Source organism: Rhinopithecus bieti, unplaced genomic scaffold (genome assembly GCF_001698545.2).
Source record: "Rhinopithecus bieti isolate Rb0 unplaced genomic scaffold, ASM169854v2 scaffold_5476, whole genome shotgun sequence".
Classification (NCBI taxonomy): domain Eukaryota; kingdom Metazoa; phylum Chordata; class Mammalia; order Primates; family Cercopithecidae; genus Rhinopithecus; species Rhinopithecus bieti.
In genome coordinates, this window is record NW_016805433.1 from 3,640,047 (window position 1) to 3,660,961 (window position 20,915).

General features: G+C 39.7%; 1 long non-coding RNA gene across 1 annotated transcript; it reads left to right on the top strand.

Moving 5' to 3' along the window:
- Positions 1-15,720: 15,720 nt before the first annotated feature.
- On the top strand, positions 15,721-19,001 carry LOC108529942 (uncharacterized). The gene is made up of 3 exons (XR_001885724.1): positions 15,721-15,792; positions 16,789-16,850; positions 18,859-19,001. It is a non-coding gene; the product is annotated as an uncharacterized LOC108529942 (long non-coding RNA).
- Positions 19,002-20,915: the final 1,914 nt, after the last annotated feature.

Consider the following 20,915-nt stretch of genomic DNA (forward strand, 5'->3'; position numbering starts at 1 on the left):
TAACCTCTTGTAACAATAGTGCTCTCTGGTAAAATTTGGATAAATAATTATTAAGTCCTGCCTATCTCTTGGGGTTGCTGCTCCTTATTTTAAAATGCTACTAGCAATAATATTCTCTTTGGTTTGCCTGTTCTTTTACCAGAAACACTCCTGTACAATAGTTGAACATGTTGACTTCTCCCCTAACACAGCAGTAGAGATCACTGTGGGGAAAGTTATTTCTTCCTTCACTCCTTTGCAGTAAAGGTCTTCATGATCACAGAAGAGTCTTATAAAAAATGTCTTCTGTTTTAACTCAAAAATGATATATGACAATATACAAGCTTATTTGTAAAATTCTCCACATTAGTTTTGGAAAACTACTAAATAGACAGTGAATTCCCAAGATCTTGCTTATTTACTTACTATGTGCCTGGCACTATGCCAGGAATATGACATGTACTATCTCATTTAACCATCACAATGATCCTCTAGGGTAGGTAATGTTATGGGTCATATTTTAGAGATGAGGAAACAGGCTTAAAGATGTTAAACAACTTGCTCTCAAGGTCATCAAAAATAGAAATGGGATTGAAACCCAGCTCTTTCTCTCTCTCTCTCTCTCTCTCTTTTTGAGATGAGTCTCTTTCCGTTGCCCAGGCTGAAGTGCAGTGGCACAGTCTCGGCTCACTGCAGCCTCCGCCTCCCGGGTTCAAGCAATTCTCCTGCCTCAGCCTCCCAAGTATCTGGGATTACAGGTGTGCACCACCACGCCCAGCTAATTTTCATATTTTTAGTAGAGATGGGGTTTCACCATGTTGGCCAGGCTCTTCTAGAACTGCAGACCTCAGGTGATCCACCCACCTTGGCCTCCCAAGGCCAGCTCTCTTTAATTGCAAAGGCAGCCCAGACTCTTAAGCAGTAGTATGCTGGTAAACTGGATTTCTAGTTTCTACTTTTTGGTTACTATGAATAATGTTACTATGAACATATTTTTAATTCCCTTGGGTATATACCTAGGAATGGAATTGCTACACACATGGTAACTCTGGTAAACTTTTTGAGGAATTGTAAAACCATTTCCTAAAGCAGTTGACATATTTTACATTCCCACCAGTAATGTATGAGAGTTCAGATTTCTCCATATCCTTGAAAACAATTCTTATTGTCTGGCTTTTTTACTTTAATCATTCTAGTGGGTATGAAGTAGTATCTCATGGTTTTAGTTTTTATTTCCCTAATGATAAATGTTGAGCATCTTTTCGTGTGCCTATTGAACACTTGCATATCCTTTTTGGAGAAATGTCCTTTTACATCCTTTGCTCATTTAAACATTATATCCTTTTCACCTATGTCTATCCTTATGACAGTAACAAAATTTTGATGATTATAGATAGTTAGAAACTTTTAAAATTCAGTAGGGTGAGTCTTCCAATTTCACTCTTCTTTTTCAAAATTTTTAGATATTTTATTCTTTTGGATGCTATTATAAATTGATTAATTTCCCTTTATTTTGAGGTTGTTCATTACTTGTCTTTTTATGCTTGAGTTGCAGGAGTTCTTTACATATTTTGAATATGGGCCCTTATCAGATATATGATATGTAAATATTTTCTCCCATTCTGTGGGTTTTCATTTTCTTGATGGTGTCCTTCGAAGTATGAAAGTTTTAAATTTTAATGTAGTCTAATTTATCTGTTTTTAACTTCTTGCTTGTACTTTTGGTGTTACATCTAAGAAACCATTGCTGAACTCAAAAGGCCATGAAGGTTTACACCTATGTTTTCTTCTAAGAGTTTTGTAGTTTTAGCTTCTACATTTAGGTCTTTGATCCATTTTGAGTTAATTTTGGATATGATTTGAAGTTGGGGGTCCAAATTCATTCTTTTGCATGTAGACTGCCAGCTGTTCCAATGGCAGTTGAAAAGGCTATTAGTTCCCCCGTTGAATGATCCTGGCACCCCTTATTGAAAATCAGTTGACCATAAGTGTACAGGTTTATTTATAGATTTTTCAATTTTCTATTGATCTATATGTCTATCTTTATGACAGTAGCAAAAGTTTGATGATTATAGCTATGTAGTAACTTTTAAAATCCAGAAGTGTGGGTCTTCTCACTTTACTCTTCATTTGCAAGATTTCTTTAGACTCTACTAGGTTGCTTGTGTTTTCATATACATTTTAGAATTGGTTTGTTAATGTCTGTAAAAATGGCAGCTCGAATTTTCATAGGTATTGTGTTAAATCTATAGATTAATAATATTACCCTCTGAACAATATGAAGTCTTCCAGTTCATGAAGATGGCTGGCTTTCTATTTTTTTTTTTTTAGGTCTTCATTAGTTTCTTTCAATGATGTTTTGTAGTTTTCAGTGTACGAGTCTTACACAACATTGATAAAATTTATTTTTAGGTATTTTATTCTTTTGGGTGCTATTATAAATTTATTTTTTCCCTTAGCTTTATTTTTCGGTTGTTCATTGCTAGTATACAGAAATACAATTGTTTTTATGTATTGATTTTATAGCCTGCAATCTGAGTGAACTTCTTTATTAGTTTGAATAGGTTTTTTCGTGGATTTCTAAGTACACTGTATATATAAGATTATGTTACCTGTGAATAGAGATATTTCTTTCTTTCCATCTGGATGCCTTTTATTTTCTTGCCTGACTACTGATTAGAACAGTCAGTACAATGGTGAAGGAAGCTGGGAGAGCAGACATCTACCCTTTGCTTCTGAGTTCAGAGGGAAAGTTTTCACTCTTTCACCATTAAGTATGATGTCATCTGTGAATTTTCATGTATGCTCTTTATCGGGTTAAGGAAATTCCCTCCTATTCCTAGTGTGTTTAGTATTTTCATCACGGCAGGCTGTTAGATTTTATCAAATGCTTTGTCTGTGTCTTTGGATATGATTATGTGGTTTCTGTCCATTATTCTATTAATATGGCATATTACATTGATTGATTTTTCTCCCCGTAGTTAACCAAACCACATTCCTGGAATAAATCCTACTTGGTCATGGTGTATAATTCTTTCATATGTTGCTGGATTCAGCTTGCTACCTAATAATATTTTGTTAAGGATTTTTGTGTCTACATTCATAAAGGATATTGGTCTGTAATTTTCTTTTGATATCTTTTTCTCGTTCTGGTAGCAGGGTAATATTGGCCTCATAGAGTGAATTGGAATGTGTTTCCTCTTCTTCTGTTTCTCGTTTCATGAAGGATTGGTGTTAGATCTTCTTTAAACACTTGCTAGAATTTTCCAGTGAAACCCTCTAAACCTTTGAGTGTTTCTTTTTTCTTGGTCAGTCTAGCTAAATAAAGATTTGTCAGTTTTGCTGTTTTCAAAGATCAACTTTTGGTTTCATCAATATTCCCTATTTTTTAAAAAATTCTCTGTAGCATTTATTTCTACTCCAATCTCTACTATTTCTTTGCTTCTGCTGGATTGGGGTTTAATTTGCTCTTTTTTTTTTTTTTCTTGGTGGGAGGTCTTAAGATAGAAGGTTAGGTTATTAATTTGATATCTTCCTTTTAAAATTGGCATTTACAGGTATAAATTTCCTCCTAAGCACTGCTTTAGCTATATTCCACAAGTTTGGGCATGTGGTGCTCTCATTTCATTCATTTCAAAATATTTTAAAGTTTCCTTCTGATTTCTGTTTTATTAATTGGGAATATATTGTTTGATTTTCACATGTTTGTGTATTTCTCAAATTTCCTTTTGTTACTGATTTCTAGTTTTATTCCCTTGTGGTTAGAGAATATATTTTGCATGAATTCAATCTTTTAAAATTCATTAAGACTCGTTTTAGGTCTACCACATGGTCTGCCCTGGAGAGTGTTCCGTGTGCACTTGAAAAGAATGTGTGTTCTGCTGTTGTTTGATGGAGTGTTCTATAGATCTAGTAGGCTTATAGTGTTGTCAATGTTTTCTATCCATTTTCTTGTTGGTCTTCTGCCTAGTTCTAGTTTTAGCTGTTTCCAGGGCTATTTCAGAGCTGTGGAAGGTAGAATGGGAAAAGGGCAAGTTAAATCTCCTAAAATCTTGCTGTGCTTATGATTCAGGCATTTATATTGAATAAATGTTTCCCAGATAGTTGTAAGCCTTTTGCTAATTTCCAGAGTCCTGAAAGAAGTTAATTTTCATGAAATTTACCCATATTCTCATTGATTTTATAGAGGAACAGATTTTGGAGATCTTCTTTCTACCATTTCCACTGATACCCTGGAAATGATAGTTTTAGTATAAAAGGTGGTGGCTGATCTGAGCCATCTTTTTTTTTTAAGTCTTGTAAATAAATTCTAAGTACATAAATACATTTTGCATAAGGCTGAATTGATCAAAATATGGTTGAGGATCATCTCCATTAGAATTACCTGGGAGGTACATTAAGGATACAGATTACTAGACCGTGCCAGGCATAGTAAACCAGCTTCTCTAGAGGGAGAACCCAGTACCTTATTATTTTTCGCAACTTCCATGTTATTTATATGTATTTACAAACTAAAATTGAAAAATCACTGCCATGTGGTATTCTACAACTGATGTAGTTCAGTGCTTACATACTGTCTATTGAGTTGTAAGATCAATTTTGAACATCTTGAATTTCAGCAACAGGAATTTTGGCAGATAATAACACTTTCCTTAAGTTTTACATTTATCAATTATACTTTAACATTGTTTTAACATAGCATATCATGAAAATATCAAGGGTTCTGCATCTAGTGTTTGGTAGTGGCTCATGGACTTTCATTCTGTCATTTAATTCTCAAGAGTATGATTTTTTACCCCTATTTTAAAGGCAAAGAACCTGCCGAGGGTCATGTGACTAACAAGTGACTGAACTAGAATTTAAAAGAAGTATTCCTTGTACTAAATCCCATGTTCTTTCTGCTTTACCTTCCTAGTTCTCATAGGCCACATCTTTATTAGACACTTCTCACTTGAATATAATGATTATTTTGCCAATAGATCCCCAACACGTGTTCACTTCAATTTCTTTTAAAGTATTTTAGCACATTAGATGTCTTTCTTACCTCTTTGTAATGCGATTCAACCTCTCTTTGTCTGAAAGCTACAAAATAATTGGCAAATAAAAATGAGTTGTATGTCACAGGTATGAAATGTAGTATGCATAAGCAAGGAGGCAAAACAATTTGGAGCCTCTCTGTGGGCCAAGGGCTGAATTTCACAGCAGCTCTAAAATGAAGGTGAAAGAAAGGAATTGAGGCCTTTAAGCAAACCAAATCAAATTAGTTCAAAGAAAAGGAAATGACTTTTCACATTAATAGAGATGAGCTGGCATGCATGTGCTAAATACCCTCATATTTTCAAATGACTGTACAAATGTGTCACTTTCTCAAGGCTGTGGGCAATGGGTGTATATTTTAAAAGATGATTTCAAAAGAACAAATTTTCTCAGTGAGCTGGCCATCATTTCCTGGTGCAGTCTGTTAGCTATGGGGCTATTTCTTAGAATTCTGAATTTTGTTCATCACTTGTCAAAAGGAGAGAGCATGGCACAGAGGGGTGCCCCTGTAGCCCCAGACATACCCAGAAAATTGGATGTCCTGCTTCAGAGCTTTTAGACCTATCAGCTTATGATTTTGTTCTCACCCTTTCTGTGCCTGTGCAAAATTCCTCAGGTCAATTACGTGTGATAGAGGACTCAAGAGAAATCCTACTGTACAGAATTAATTTTGTGCTCTGAATTTTATCAGATTGGTTCAGGTATGGGTATATATTCCTTACTCAGTGCTAATTTTTAGATAAATAGACTCAGAACTCCTTGAAAAGATGGACTGTGTCTCATTTAGTCTTGCACTATCAAAACCTAACATGGTACCTTGCTCATACTAGGCACTTGAAGCATTTGAAGAATAAACAGCTGTATTCATGATCCATGAATACAAGTTCACAGATCATGCTTCTCTTCTCATCTGTTCTCAATCTATTGCTTTATTAGAAGATAGGATTTTTAACAGTCCAATAATAATTCAGTAAGTATAAAGGTAAAGAATAAAATAAAATGAAAAATCTATGTGCCTACCTACTTTGAAAAACAAGAATGTTATAGTTAACTTTGTGACTTTCCTGAGTAACCAAACGCTTTCCTTTCCACTGTGTGCCCCACCCCAGAGGTAACTACCATCCTTAACTTTGAGTTTGTCATTCAGTCTAGTGCTGTTTTGTTTGTTTGTTTGTTCTCTGAGAGGGAGTTTCACTCTTGTTGCCCAGGCTGGAGTGCAATGGCGCTATCTCAGCTCACTGAAACCTCTGCCTCCCACGTTCAAATTATTCTCCTGCCTCAGCCTCCTGAGTAGCTGGGATTACAGGTACCTACCACTATATCCAGCTAATTTTTGTATTTTTAGTAGAGATGGGATTTCGCCATGTTGGCCAGGCTGATCTCGAACTCCTGACCTCAGGCGATCCTCCCACTTTGGCGTCCCAAACTGCTAGGATTACAGGCGTGAGCCACCGCGTCCGGCACTAGTGCTTTTATATTAAAAATAATTGTGCCTCTAATCATTAGGGAAATGAAAATCAAAACCATAATGAGATACCATCTCACACCAGTCAGAATGGCAATTATTAAAAAGTCAAAAAAACAAGAGACGCTGGCAAGGTTGTGGAGGAAAAGAAGTGCTTCTACACTGTTGGTGGAAATGTAATTAGTTCAACCATTGGGGAAGACAGAGTGATGATTCCTCAAAGACCTAGAACTAGAAATATCATTTGACCCTCCAATCCCATTACTGGATATATACCCAATGGAGTATAAATCATTCTATTACAAAGATACATGCATGCATATGTTCATTGAAGCACTATTCACAATAGCAAAGACATGGGATCAACCCAAATGCCCATCAATGATAGAATTGATAAAGAAAATGTGGTACATATACACCATAGAATACTATGTAGCCATAAAAAAGATTGAGATCATGCCCTTTGCAGAGACATGGATGGAGCTGGAAGCCATTATTGTCAGCAAACTAATGCAGGAACAGAACACTTATAAGTGGGAGCTGAATGATGAGAACACATGGACACGATGGAGAGAACAACACACATTGGGGCCTGTTGTAGGGGTAGGGTGAGGGAGAACATCAGGAAGAATAGCTAATGGATGTTGGGCTTAATACCTAGGTGATGGGTTGATCTGTGCAGCAAACCACCATGGCATACGTTTACCTATGTAGCAAACCTTGACATCCTGCCCATGTCCCCTGGAACTTAAAAGTTGGAGAAAAAACAAATAATTTGTTTTTTTCATTATTAAAATGTTGGGTTTTTTTGGCTGGGTACAGCGGCTCACACCTGTAATCCCAGCACTTTGGGAGGCCGAGGCGGGCGGATCACCTGAGGTCGGGAGTTCGAGATTAGCCTGATCAACATGGGGAAACCCCATCTCTACTAAAAATACAAAATTAGTTGGGCGTGGTGGCGCATGCCTGTAATCCCAGCTACTTGGAAGGCTGAGGCAGAAGAATTGCTTGAACCCAGGAGGTGGAGTTTACGGTGAGCCAAGATCGCACCATTGTACTCCAGCCTGGACAATAAGAGTGAAACTCTGTCTCAAATAATAATATCAATCAATAAATAAATAATAAATAAATAAAATGTTGCTCTTTTTTGTAGAGAGGGTATAAGTAATTTCTGTTTAAATTATCAATAACCCTTATTGATGGGCTGTAAGTCCATAAGGGGTGTGACATAAAGGTCAAAGAGGCTTGCCTTCTCAAAATATATTTAAATCTAAATAGGAGTTTTCATAGCCTTCCCCCCGTGGAGTCTATAATATGGGATGAATAAAGGAGAGATTTTTGGCTGAGGGCTGTTCTTAGTGTCTCTGTACATTCCCACTTGACCTCACATGCTGCTGTTGTTAATGAGACTCTTTAGTGGCTGGAGACCTAATGCCCCCTAAGAGCATGGACTTATGGCACGAGGAAACATGGCTACAATTCTTATGGTTTAAATAGCTACTTCTCTTGGATTTGTTGATTATAACAACTTCATCACCTTGTAGATTTGGTAGGCAAAAGCCACGTAAAAAGGTAGGCTTGATAAGTCAAAGTTGTTTTCTCACAGAAGATGAAAGTGACTTATACTTTACTCACAGAGAAGAGTTTGAGACCACATGAGAGAAAGGCCTTTCTTCCAGGAAACTGTAGGAACCTGACAGACTTTCCAGAAGAGGGAAGCTTTGCTCTGGTTGTTCTTTCTCATGGGGGCAGATTTCCTACTTTTTCACAGCTTCTTTTCCATGAGTAGGACTAGTTTTTTTTTTTTTAAGACAGAGTCTCACTCTGTCACCAGGCTGGAGTGCAGTGACATAATCTTGACTCACTGCAACCCCAGCTGGGGTTCAAGTGATTTTCCTGCTTCAGCCTCCTGAGTAGCTGGGACTACAGGCATGCACCACCATGCCCAGCTAATTTTTTTTTTTTTTTTTTTTTTTTTTGTATTTTTAGTAGAGACGGGGTTACACGACGTTGGCCAGGCTGGTCTTGAACTCCTGACCTCAGGTGATCCACCTGCCTTGGCCTTCCAAAATGCTGGGAATACAGGCATGTGCCACCATGCCCTGCCGGGACTAATTTTTTTCTTTGTTCACCAAGGTGAGCAAATACAATCTTTCAAATACTCTCAAGAGTAGGCCTGCCTCAGTTTTGCTTGACATTGAATAAATATGATTCAATTCTCAAATACCTTGGTATTGAAAGTGGGGTTTAGGTGTTCTATTATATTGACACTATTTTTACATTAGTCTTATTCATGCAGCACATATTTGTTGAGCATGTGATGTGTGCTAGACGCTAGCAACATAACAGTATATAGAATAGATATAGCCTCTACCTTCAAAGAGTCTATAGTCTATTAAGGCAGGCAGTCATTCATTCTAATTGCAGTAAGTGCTATGAAGAAAAAGCATATTTCATTTTGCTAAGTGTCATGGAGAGGAGCCTCTTTTCCACCTGCTTCCTATTTCTTTGTGGAGAGGTGTCAATTAATATAGCACTCCTGGCTTCTCTGAATAGGCATGTCTAGCTTAGCCTTTCCCATCCCTTTGCTTTTGGGATGGGCTTGTCTGCTGAGTCTCTGCCTCTGAGTGGGAGTCAGGGTTGGGGCCTTCCAGGTTTCCAGTGCTGCCATGACTGCATAGGTCTATCTAATTCTGCCGTTTAAATTAGGAAATCCACTGATACCCTGCACTTAAGTACAGTTCCCAACATAGCTTTTATTAGTATTTTGTTGATACTTGACCCTCATCTGTTTGACACCATTGTCTCTCTCAATTCAGAATTTCGGTGGGATAGGTGGTGGTATTATTGGGTCTCTCAAACCTCAATAGTAAGAATCAATTTGATGCTTATACTAGGGGAACTGACAGAGTGTCATTTCTGAAGCAGTGTAATTTCTGGAGCAGTGTAATTTCTGGAGCAGTGTAATTTCTGAACCAGTGGTTTTCAAAATTCTGTTGCTCCCAGGAAGGTGGATTGTAGTGAGCTGACAGGGCCAAATCCCGCCCCCTTCACCAGTGCCTGCAGTGATGGCAGATTTGTTTTGATCTATTTTACATATTAAGCTTCCACATAAAATTCTGAGCTTAAAATAGTTTAAAACCAGCACCTTGAACTTATTGCTTTCAAACATTTTAAACCACGATCCTCAGTCATAGTTACATTTTATATTATTCAAACTCATATATATTTTATACATGTGTATACTGACCTTGCTATCCGTGGTATAGTACATTCCATTTCATACCATTAGAAAGAAAAGTTTGGTTAAAACTCATGGAATTGGTTCCACAACACTCATTACATGAAGTTTAAAAAATTCTGCACAAGACCACGTTTATTTTGTCTCAGGCCTCTTGTCTAGTAATGACCTGACTTTCCCCTAGTACTATCCTTTTTGCCCCATGGGCCTTATTGCTTTTGGAGCTCAATGTATTATTCATTTTCTGTATACAAATACATTAGGGTTAAACTTATGAAATTACCATCCCTTCTGAGAAAGTACTTTTTCAACATTGTTATTATTGCTGAGGATTTCAGCAATAGCAAAATAATGTATTACATTCCAAACTTGGCAAATGTTACTAAATATTTCTCTTGAGGCTCATTTTTAACCATATTATTATTACTGGCCTGTTTTGTTGGGTTTAATGAGATAATTTTCTATCACATCACGGTAGTGAACAAAGCTGATACAAATTCTCAAGTTCGTGATAAAGTTTATACTCCATTGGAAAGTTTCTTTTATATAACAATATTGGCAGGGCTCGTGTTTTAGAATGAATTATTTATGTGGGCCCATTCACCACCGCCACCTGATTCTATACAGCATGACATCCAGAAAATGGCAATTTTGATGAGGATGAAGAAGGCAGTATCATTTTTGTCCTTGAGACAGTGCCCGGAAAGTCCAGGTCTGGGTGGCATCCTGAGAAAGGGAGCAAGGCGGCCTGGTGATGCTAGGAACGAGAAGGTGGGGGTGTCCCGAGGGAAGTGAGATGCTCTGCAAAAAAGTTAGAGGACATCTCAGAAAACAGGACCACCTTCCTGATGTAGCTTCCAACAGTCCTTCCCCTAATCGCTTCCAGCCCCCAGATATACGAAGCTGACTTCAGAAAGATAAACACCAGGAAGTCAACCCATTACTTAGCATTTGTTTCCAAAATAAGACATTTTCTAGTTAGGAGAGCTTCTGACTGAGGGCCAAGTGGTTTATCCTCAAGATGGAAGACAAGCAATGTGCATGCTCAGTAAAACATGGCCTTACCAGATGCCAGGCTCAGAGAGTCCTCTTTCCTGCCTTTCTTGCGTCACTGCCTGTTTGCTTGAAATAAGCAGTAGAAATAGTCAAACACAGGTGCTGGCTGCACTGGCAGCACAGCCTCTCCTCCTCCAGATTCAGGCTCTCCCTGGATGGCACTGGCTGGTAACCACGGAGTGAAGATCTAATCAAGCCAATGCTGGCTCCCTGCCCACCACTAGCTGGTTTTATTCAGCTTCCCCAGTGTTGATAATAAAACACAAGTGAGCCTTCAGTTTCTTGCCTGCTGGTTCCAAAACCAGTATTTGCTGCATGCTCTCTGACTTGCAATTTGTTGGCATCCTGGACAGGACATTTACCTACAATCAGCACACCTGGCTTCTTTGTCTAGGTTTTGCCTCCAACACATGGTACACATCACTTAGGCTACCTATGCTTTATTTCAAATGGAGATCCTAACCCCTAATGTTGGCCAAGCTTTGTGATTGTTTATCTTGGGAATTTATCAGGGTTGAAAGCACAAAAAGCTTTAATGAAAGTCAAGACTGTGTTCTAAGATCCTAAATGGTTGACGTGTGTCCTGGAGCGAGCTGGAGTGGAAAAGGCCATCTGTGAAACAATAAGGCTGGAAGGAGAGATTTCTGGTGACTGGGAGGGAGAGAGAGGTCTTGCCCTCAGAATTTGTACCCTAACTCAGGTTGTGACAAGGCCTCAGGGGGGAAGTGTTGACAGGAAGGGCACCTGTAGGAGACTTGGGTTCTCCCATTTGTGTTCCCGTGTTTCATCTGAGATGTCTAACCTTGGCAAAGAAACAGCACAACCTGAGGTAATGGGTGTCTCAGCCACAGCCAGTGTGGACCCACACTGACACCTTGAGGGAATTACCCATCTTGAAGCTAGTAAGACCCCAGGACCTTTACATATTTGCAGGAGGAAATGCAAGAAAGCATAGGTTTAACTTCTTCCAGGTCCAGTGAGAATGGAGCTTGGAGTCAGAATTACATTGATTTCAAGAACGAGAAGAATAGGTAACGCACAGTTTTTTACATACGCAAGTGAATGGACTAAGGTTCGTAGTCTATATGTGTGTCACTGTATTTACTCAGTGAACTCTCAGAAAAGCTTGTACTTCTTTTCTGCCCACACTGAGCTTCTCTGCCAGGTGCCTTCTGAGGACATGAGAGCTTCGTGCTAGGCTGGCCTTGATGCAGTGTGGGCAAGGCCTGGAGCAAAGAGCCAGATGAAAGTTGGAGGCCTGGAGTCCTGCCCATGGGTGGATGAGTGGCCCAGGCAGGCCCAGACTAAGTCCTGAAAGCCCATCAGTGCAGAATCATCTTGTCAGGGGCAGCATAGGGGTAACAGTCAAGCAGCAGCTCTTCGCTGGGGCTCCTTTTCCACCAGCTGTAGTCATTTGAGGCTGATATGTTCTCAGGGCTTCCTCAGCCCCAAGTCCATGCCCCCATTTGTGCTTACGGTGAACAGATGTCTCTCCCTTTAACAGAGGGGCAGGAACCCAGGAGACTGCTGACCCAAAGCTTCTCCCCAGCTGTAATGCTTTCCTGAAAATAGAGACTTTGCCTTGGCTCTTAGACCCAGCTCCGTACTTTACAATTCCCAGTTAGTCATGGAAAGAGGAAGGTGCCTAAAAATAAGCACCATCTGGGCCCACAAGGTTCAGCAGGGCACACTCACAGCTAATGGAGAAAGTTTCAGTCTGCCTTTGTGGTCCTGGAAACCCAGCTGTGATGTGCTTGCCAGAAGGGCCCTTCAAACCATGTTATTCTGAGTGTCTCTCAGGGCAGCCTTTGCAAAGGCAACTTTTCACTGCCTCTAAGTTCTTGAGGTCACCCAAGGATAGCAGCTTCAGGGAAAATATGAGAAAAAAATGTATTTTTTGTGCATTTTCTCATGTCTTTGTGTTGCCCCTCTCTCTTTCATGGTTCTGCAGCCCCCGCTCCCCTCTGCATTAGCTACCTAGCTTCTGTGCCTGGTCGTCTTCCCAGATGCCCAGAGATTTCTATGATGCCCTGAGCCTCCGTTTCCTAACACCCTTTTGACTCTCCTCTTTATAAAAACTGACACATGGCTGGGCACGGTGGCTCAAGCCTGTAATCCCAGCACTTTGGGAGGCCGAGACGGGCGGATCATGAGGTCAGGAGATCGAGACCATCCTGGCCAACACAGTGAAACCCCTCTCTACTAAAAAATACAAAAAACTAGCCGGGCGAGGTGGCGGGCGCCTATAGTCCCAGCTACTTGGGAGGCTGAGGCAGGAGAATGGCGTAAACCCGGGAGGCGGAGCTTGCAGTGAGCTGAGATCCGGCCACTGCACTCCAGCCTGGGCAACAGAGCGAGACTCCATCTCAAAAAAAAAAAAAAAAAAAACCTGACACATCTGTCCTTCAGAGAATGAAGCTAATCTGATAAATGAATTCATAACAAAGTGTAAAGAAGGATGGTTTAAGATGACCTGTTATACAGAAGATGGCTGCATTTTTATAGTGGTTAAAAAACATATACAATTTACCATCTTAACCATTTTTAAGTGGACAGTTCAATAGTGTTCAGTATATCTACAATGGTATGAAACGGATCCCTGGAATGTTTTCATCTTGCAGAACTGAACCTCTGTAATTATTAAATGATTCCTTACTTCCCCCTCCTCCCAAGCCCTGGTAACCACCATTCTACTTTTTCATATCTATAAATTTGACTACTTTAGATACCTCATATAAGTGGAATCATACAGTTATTGTCCTTTTGTGACTGGCCTATTTTACTTAGCATACTGTCCTCAAGGTTCATTTCTGTCTTAGCCCGTAACAAGATGTCCTTCCTCCTTAAGGGAGCATGGTATTCCATTGCATGTACATAGCACATTCTGTTTATTCATTCATCTTTTAATGGACATTTGGGTTGTTCCTACCTCTTTGCTCTTGGGAATAGTGCTGCTAAGAACATGAGTGTTCACATATCTTTTTGAGATCCTGCTTTCAATTATTTTGGAAATATACCCAGAAATGGGATTTCTGGACCACATGATAGTTCTATTTGTAATTTTTTAAAGAACAGCCACAATTTTCCATAGTGGCTGTACCATTTTACAACCCAGTAAACAGTGCACAAAAGTTCTCACTTCTTTACATCCCTGCCAACACTTGTTTTCTGAGTTTTTTTTTTTTTTTTTTTTTTTTTTTTTTTTTTTTGATAGTAGTGATCCTAATGGGTGTCAGAGTATGATTGCATTTTAAGGGAAGATTTTCACGCTTCACCCTGAAAGAATGATGATGGTATTGATTTCAGGCTCTGGCACAAGCCAAGAGGAAATATTCTACATTTTGTTTAGGAAATTCTTGTTGCATCCTTCAAATCACATGACATAAGCCACAGCAGAATGATTATATATCACTTGAGTGAAAGCTAGCTGGGTCACCTGCCCCTGAGGTCTAGATAAGATTACCTTCTCCATACCCTATTCTAGAATTGAGAAAATTCAGACTCATGACACAGTATTATGCACATTTCTGGAGGGTTTATTTGTCATGGTCTTATCTCTGTTTTGTGGGTCCTGCTCACGTTATTTTTTTTTTTTTTTCCCCTCTCCTATCATTCTTGTTTTGTTTCAAGTGAATGCAGACCTGGACCTGAGTCACTTTTCTTGGTTTCCCAGAAACAGTCATTCACTCAAAGCCCTTGTATGTGCAGCAGATTTCACTGATGCTTTAAGGAGGAGTTTATGTTGCAAAAAAGCAAGCTATTTAAAACTGAATATTAGCTCTCCTGCTTCTAGAAGTTCTTTGGGCCATCCTGCCTCAGAGCAATTGTTTCCCCTGCTGTCAAGCCACTCTCTACAGCACCATTCACCATTTTGCTGCCTTCTCCTTTCCCTTCCCCCTCTATCTTTTCATCTGAGTCCTTTCTAACTCCTAGTTTCCCAGGGCTCTGTGCTGCACCAGCTAGAACCATGCGGGGCTAATGGGCTCTTGTCCCAGGTTCATGCCTCATTTCTTTTCCAAGGTCAACAGACATCTCTTAAGAGAGAGATACAAGAACCCTAAAGCCTGGGCCAAAGCTTCTCCACAGCTGTAATGGTTTCCTGAAGCTGGAGATTTTGCCTCGACTCCTAGACCCAGTCCTCCTTCTGTACTTTAGAGTTCCCAGGGATGCCAAATTCTCCTCTCTTTATGAAGCACAACCAATCAACTCCCTTAAACTCCACTGTAAATAAGCCAAGCCAAATCTCAAAATGTTCACCTAAATAAAATACTCTTTGTCCATTTATGAGCTCAGAACAGCAGTGGAGATCTTGAGTTTTCCTCTAGAAGGTCTATCCATCTTCCTTGAGAACGTAATGGTTTGAAAAGCATTTGTTTTTCTTCTTATACCCCAGAAATCTCTGTGATTTATTGTTCTGACGACCATTCTGACTGCATGCTTTTGGGAAGGCTTTTTGGAGTGGCTGAGTCTTGAGAAAAAAAAAAAGGTAGGATTCTGACAAATGTATTTCTTTTCTCCATTGCAGCTGAAATCCAGGCTAGCTGGGCATGGTTAACAGTGTTTCCTAAAGCTGTTTGAGTCTATTTACTTAAAGGACTCTCTTTTGCACTACCTATGGAGGCTAGACTTTCAGATTCCCCACAATGTTGGCTTTCTAACTTGAACAACTGTTTTGTGCCTTATTCACACACTGGTTGCTGTTTGTGGCAGGAGGCGAAAAGAAATGTTAGACTCTGTAGCACTTGGCTGTAATTATACACTCCTTGACCTCACCTACATAGTTGAAACCCCTGCTGCCTCCCTCCAGACAGATATCCTAGTGGGGAGTATGGCTGAAGATTGAAAGGTTGTCATAGAAGTCACATTTAATTGCTTCCTCTTACTATATATGGTAGGCTGGAAATGGTATCATGAAGCTAATCTTGTAATCCTTTTCTTCCTGAAAGGAGAACAGTGGAATTCTGTGAGCCAGAGAAATGTAGGCAGCTGGGAGTCGAACTTAAGCACCGGCATGGTAGGCATCAGCCCTCCTGTCCAGTCTCATTAGCCCTTCAATGGTGATAATGACGTAGTCAGAAGGCAGCTGGAGATTGCAAAGGAGCCAGACTGCAGAGGTCACTGGGAGGGGCAGAACATGGCATGAGGGAGAAGAAATGTAAAAGGAAATAGTATTGTCACCCAATTTGAGAGCTGAAAAACGAATTGCGTCCAAATATGGTAAAAGCTCACAGATACTGTCTTAACTATCCTATCTATGTCAAAAGAGGTTGTAAATAGGATACAGCAGTGGGAGCAAAAATCTACTTGCCCTGTAGTGAGAGACAGCTTGTGTTTCTGGAATGCCCCATGCTCCATCTATCTGCCAATCTCATTTTCTCTATCTGAAACAACTTTCGACCTGGGTCTCACCTACTCCCCAGCTGCCGTTTCCCCTGGGATTGCTTCTACTGGTCCTTCACATTTCAGCATGGATGGCATTTCCTGTGGGAAATCTTGGGCTGCTGGAGACTGGGTGAGGTGTCAGCACAGATCATACAACATATATACTAAGTATTGTAATTGGGTCTGTCCTTATTTATCTTTTCTGTTAGGTCAAGACTAAGGACTGTGTTTTGTTCATTGCTGCACCCACAATGCCTAGCACAGTGCCTGGAGTATAGAAGGCAGTCAATAAATATTTGTGGAAGGAAAAGATGATTGAATAAATGAGCTAGTAGAAAATAGTCATTTTCATGTCTTCTGTGGACCAAAACCAAATCCTTATTAGTCCAAATCCTTTACTGAACATATTCTATGTGGAAAATCTAATTTAGGGTTTTGTAAAACACATGTAAGTGTTAATTCTAGCTATGGAAAATTGCTTTACTGAGGGTGGAATCTTTGGAGAGTCAACCAAAAAAGGTTAAACATTCTGTGAAAGAATACAGTAGCTAGAGAATTTTATCCCAAAGGTCAATGTTGTCAGTTTTGAATCTCAATTTCTTTTATATCTTTGATCATTGGGTTACAGAATCTATGGTTATCATCCAAACTAAAGGGAATGAAAGCTTTGCTCTGAAGCAACTGGGTCCAGTGAGTATCTTCGTTACTTTTCTACATGCCACATAAGTGACAGACAAATACATGTCAACATAAAAATTTATAGATTAGAAATTCACATTTTGGAATGCAGGAGACCTCGTTGTTTTGATGACACATAAAGTTTACAAGATCTGGCAATACAGAATCACTTTGGGTTGATCTTTTTTTAAAATATATTTTTAAAATGGATTCTTAGAAATAAGGCCTGGCTATTATTCATTCCACTACTCTTCCCACTATTTTTTTTTTTTTTTTTTGTTTTTTTTTTTTGAGACGGAGTCTCGCTAGTCCGCCCAGGTTGGAGTCGCAGTGGCGCGATCCCGGCTCAACTGCCAAGCTCCGCAAAGCTCCGCCTCCCGGGTTCACCACCATTCTCCTGCCTCAGCCTCCAAGTACTGGGACTACAAGCGCTTCGCCGCCACGCCCGGCTAATTTTTTTGCATTTTAGTACAGAGACGGGGTTTCACCGTGTTAGCCCAGGATGGTCCTCGATCTCCTGACCCCTCGTGATACGCCCATCTCGGCCTCCCAAAAGTGCTGGGATTAAGCTTGAGCCACCACGCCCGGCTATTTTTTTTTTTTTTTCTGAGGTGGAGTTTCACTCCCTTGTCCCGCCCAGGTTGGAGTGCAATGGTACAGTCTCAAGCTCATTGCAACCTCCACCTCCCAGGTTCAGTGATTCTCCTGCCTCAGCCTCCCAAGTAGCTGGGATTACAGGCACCTGCCCACATGCCCGGCTAATTTTTGTATTTTTAGTAAGATGGGGTTTCCCGCCATGTTGGCCAGGCTAGTCTCAAAACTCTGACCTCAGGTGATCCACCAGCCTCCCACCTACCAAAGTGGCTAGATTACAAGGCATAAGGCACCACGTCTGGCCTAGTTTTATTTCTTTCTTTCTTTTTTTTTTTTTTTTTTGAGATGCAGTCTTGCTCTGGTGCCCCAGGCTACAGTGTAGTGCCGTGAATCTCTGGCTCACATGCAAAACATCTGCCTCCTGGTTCAAGCAATTCCCCTGCCTCTTCCTCCTGAGTACTGGACTACAAGGTGCATCCCCACATGCCCACTAATTTTTTTGTATTTTTGGTAAGACAGGGGGTTTCGTCATGGTTGGCCAGGCTGGCCTTGTGGATCTGCCCGCCTCCACCTCCCAAATTCTGGGGATTACAGTGCGTGAGCCACCTGCACCAGGCCTCCCTGCTATTTTTGAATGCTCCTTCTGTAGTGGTCAATCTTGGCCTTGACATAGACCCTGCAACACTTTCTGGTGTGTTATTACTATCAAATAGAAATACAGCAAAAAAATTAATACTAAGAAAAACAACAAGAGCAAATTATTCACATTGTTGAGTTATCACAATCTTTTTATTGATAAACTTTTTATTTTTTTTTTTTTTTTTTTTTTTTTTGGCTTTTAGGAAATAATTTCGGGCATACCAAGCAATGATAGAATAGCATTTTTATTTGATGTTAAATAAGCTATTACATGCACTCGAATTTTTTCCTCATCTAGAGCACATGTTCCCTTTCTATGTTCTGCCAAATTATCGAAAAACATAATTATTTCATCTGACAAAGCCATGACTTCCCGAGATAGCTGCCCCGAGTTTTTTATCTTTTTGTGAAACATTTCTAAAATAAGATTGCAGTTAAACACAGTTTCTTAAAATGTAACTCCCTGATTATATGCGAACCGAAAATTAAAATTCCCATGTATTCCAGAATTATCAGTGAGAAGCCACAGTAAAATTTTATTTTAAAATTCTTCCACCATGTGAATACATTTATTTTTAAAAAGCAAATGAAGGGTAATCTTGAAACATCAAAACTCATATGAGAACTAAAGCCTCAATGTTTTTGAAACACAGCATATGGACTTTTGGGTGAGTTCTAAGCTTGTAAACCATAGCTGCCTATCTTTATTGATACCTTTTATAAAAATGATACTGAATTTTATTCTTTCACTTACATATCTAATCAGTATTTATTGACTTCCCATTAGGTGCCAGGACCTGTGATAGGTGCTGAGAGAGGTCAGTGAGTGGCTGTGGCACCTGCCCTTATGCTGTGTACTCTCTAGCATGATTCTTCCACCTGAATGGTAGACTTCCCCTTGGCGATACTACATTGAACTACATTATAGAATTATTCCTCATTTTTAACATGGTGAGCATAGTAACTGCCTTACAGAGTTGTGAAATGTAAGTGCAATAATACATGGAAAAGTATTTAGAACAATGAATTGCATGTAACAAATAAGAGTGCAATACATGTTAGCTAAAAAATAAATTTAAAGGATCATAGAACTGTAGAGTTGTAGGAAATCTTACAGTTTTTTTTTTTTTTTTTTAACAATCCAAACTTTTCACTATATGGTTGAGGAATCTGATTCTCATTGAAGTTAAGTAGTTTAGTCAAGGTTACAACGTGTTGTTAGCAGAAGGAGCAGTGGAACTGAAGATTCCTTGATTGCTACTTCACTGAAATTTTCACTGTAGTATCTGCCAGAGAAGTTGTGAGTGGGGGGAGAACTAGAATAATAGCTCCCAGCACATGCCACATACTCAAAAATGCACACTGCAACAATATCAAACAAAACCATTACCTCAAGGGAAAAATTCCAGCAGCATAAGGACTTTCAAAAGCTTAATGACACCCAGTTGGGTGTTTTTATTCTGATTGAGCATAGTCTGATTTCTTAAAGATATCACACTGGCTGGTGGTTTATGTATGGTTTAATTTGCTTGGGTTGGGTTCATGGAAAACATGCTCCATGAAAACAACTCGACCATTGTTTATTGATCAGGTGCAGTCTCCTACCTACTCACTAGACATTGCCCACGAGGCATGTTCCCTTTGGCAACAGTTTCCAAGATTACCATAGGCATCCTCTTGGTTATGGAGATTTGAAAAGCTAAGAAAAAGTCTTCCTTATTTTCAACCCAATTTTTTTAGCCCCAGAAAACATCAAAAAGCTGTGAAAAGTGTTGTGTTCTCAATGCTTTTCTGTGCACAGCATCCAGGTAGAACCTGAGTGGCACAATGTAAGCACATAAACCTTTGCAGTCCCATGAACCGCAGAACATTTTAACCTACTATTTAGGGAACAAGGCAGCAATAGCCGGCTGAAGGTGGAAAGGGAAAATAACTTTCCTTTCTAAGAGAAAATGAAGTTCTGTTTGTGCTTTTCTCTCCTCACACCTTCAAGGCTGCATTTTTTAGAGATCGGCCTCAGTTACTGCTTAAGAAGCCGCACACCTCTTTCAATGCTCCAGTTATAGATTTAAAGGGAAGGGCCAAATCTCCAGCTGAGCCAACTGAGGGTCTTAGGTGAGCAATTTTCCAATTTAGGAAAAGGCCAGAGAAGAGGGAGCAAAGACAGCACAGTCTACTGTCAATATTAATTACAGTGAGTGAGGATTCATTTGATTAATGACATTAATCCTTGAATTTTAGCTTTCCTTCTACAACTGTAAGCGTAGTTATTCTTTACTGTTTTAATGCAGTAGCAATATGGTATAGGACAGTGAATCTCAATGGGTAGTAGTCATAACATGCCTCCCAGGGGATACTGAGCAGTGTCTGGAGACATTTTTCATTGTCACAATGCAGGTGGTATGGTATTGTTGCTACTGGCATCTACTGAGTGGAGGCCAGGGATGTTGCTAGTCAGCCTGCAACACACAAGACAGCCCTCCACAACAAAGAATTATCTGGTCCAAAGTGTCAGTAGTGCCAAGGTTGAAAAACCCTAGTGCAGGGGCTAAGAGTTTTGTTTATAGAGTCAGACCAACTGGGTTTCACTTCATAACTGGTGACATTCTGAAAACTACTTAATCACTATTCCTCAATTCCCTATCTGTAAAATGAGATAATTACAGTATTTTCCTTACAGAGTTTTCATGAGGATTAAATGAGTTTCTAGATGTAAGGTCTTTAAACAGTGCGCAGCATATGGTCAACATCATGTAAATATTAGTTGTTATTTTTGGCAAAACAGCAGAGGGTATATTAAGAATGATCAGAACAATGGAATCTCTGCACAGTATGTTTTGAGGG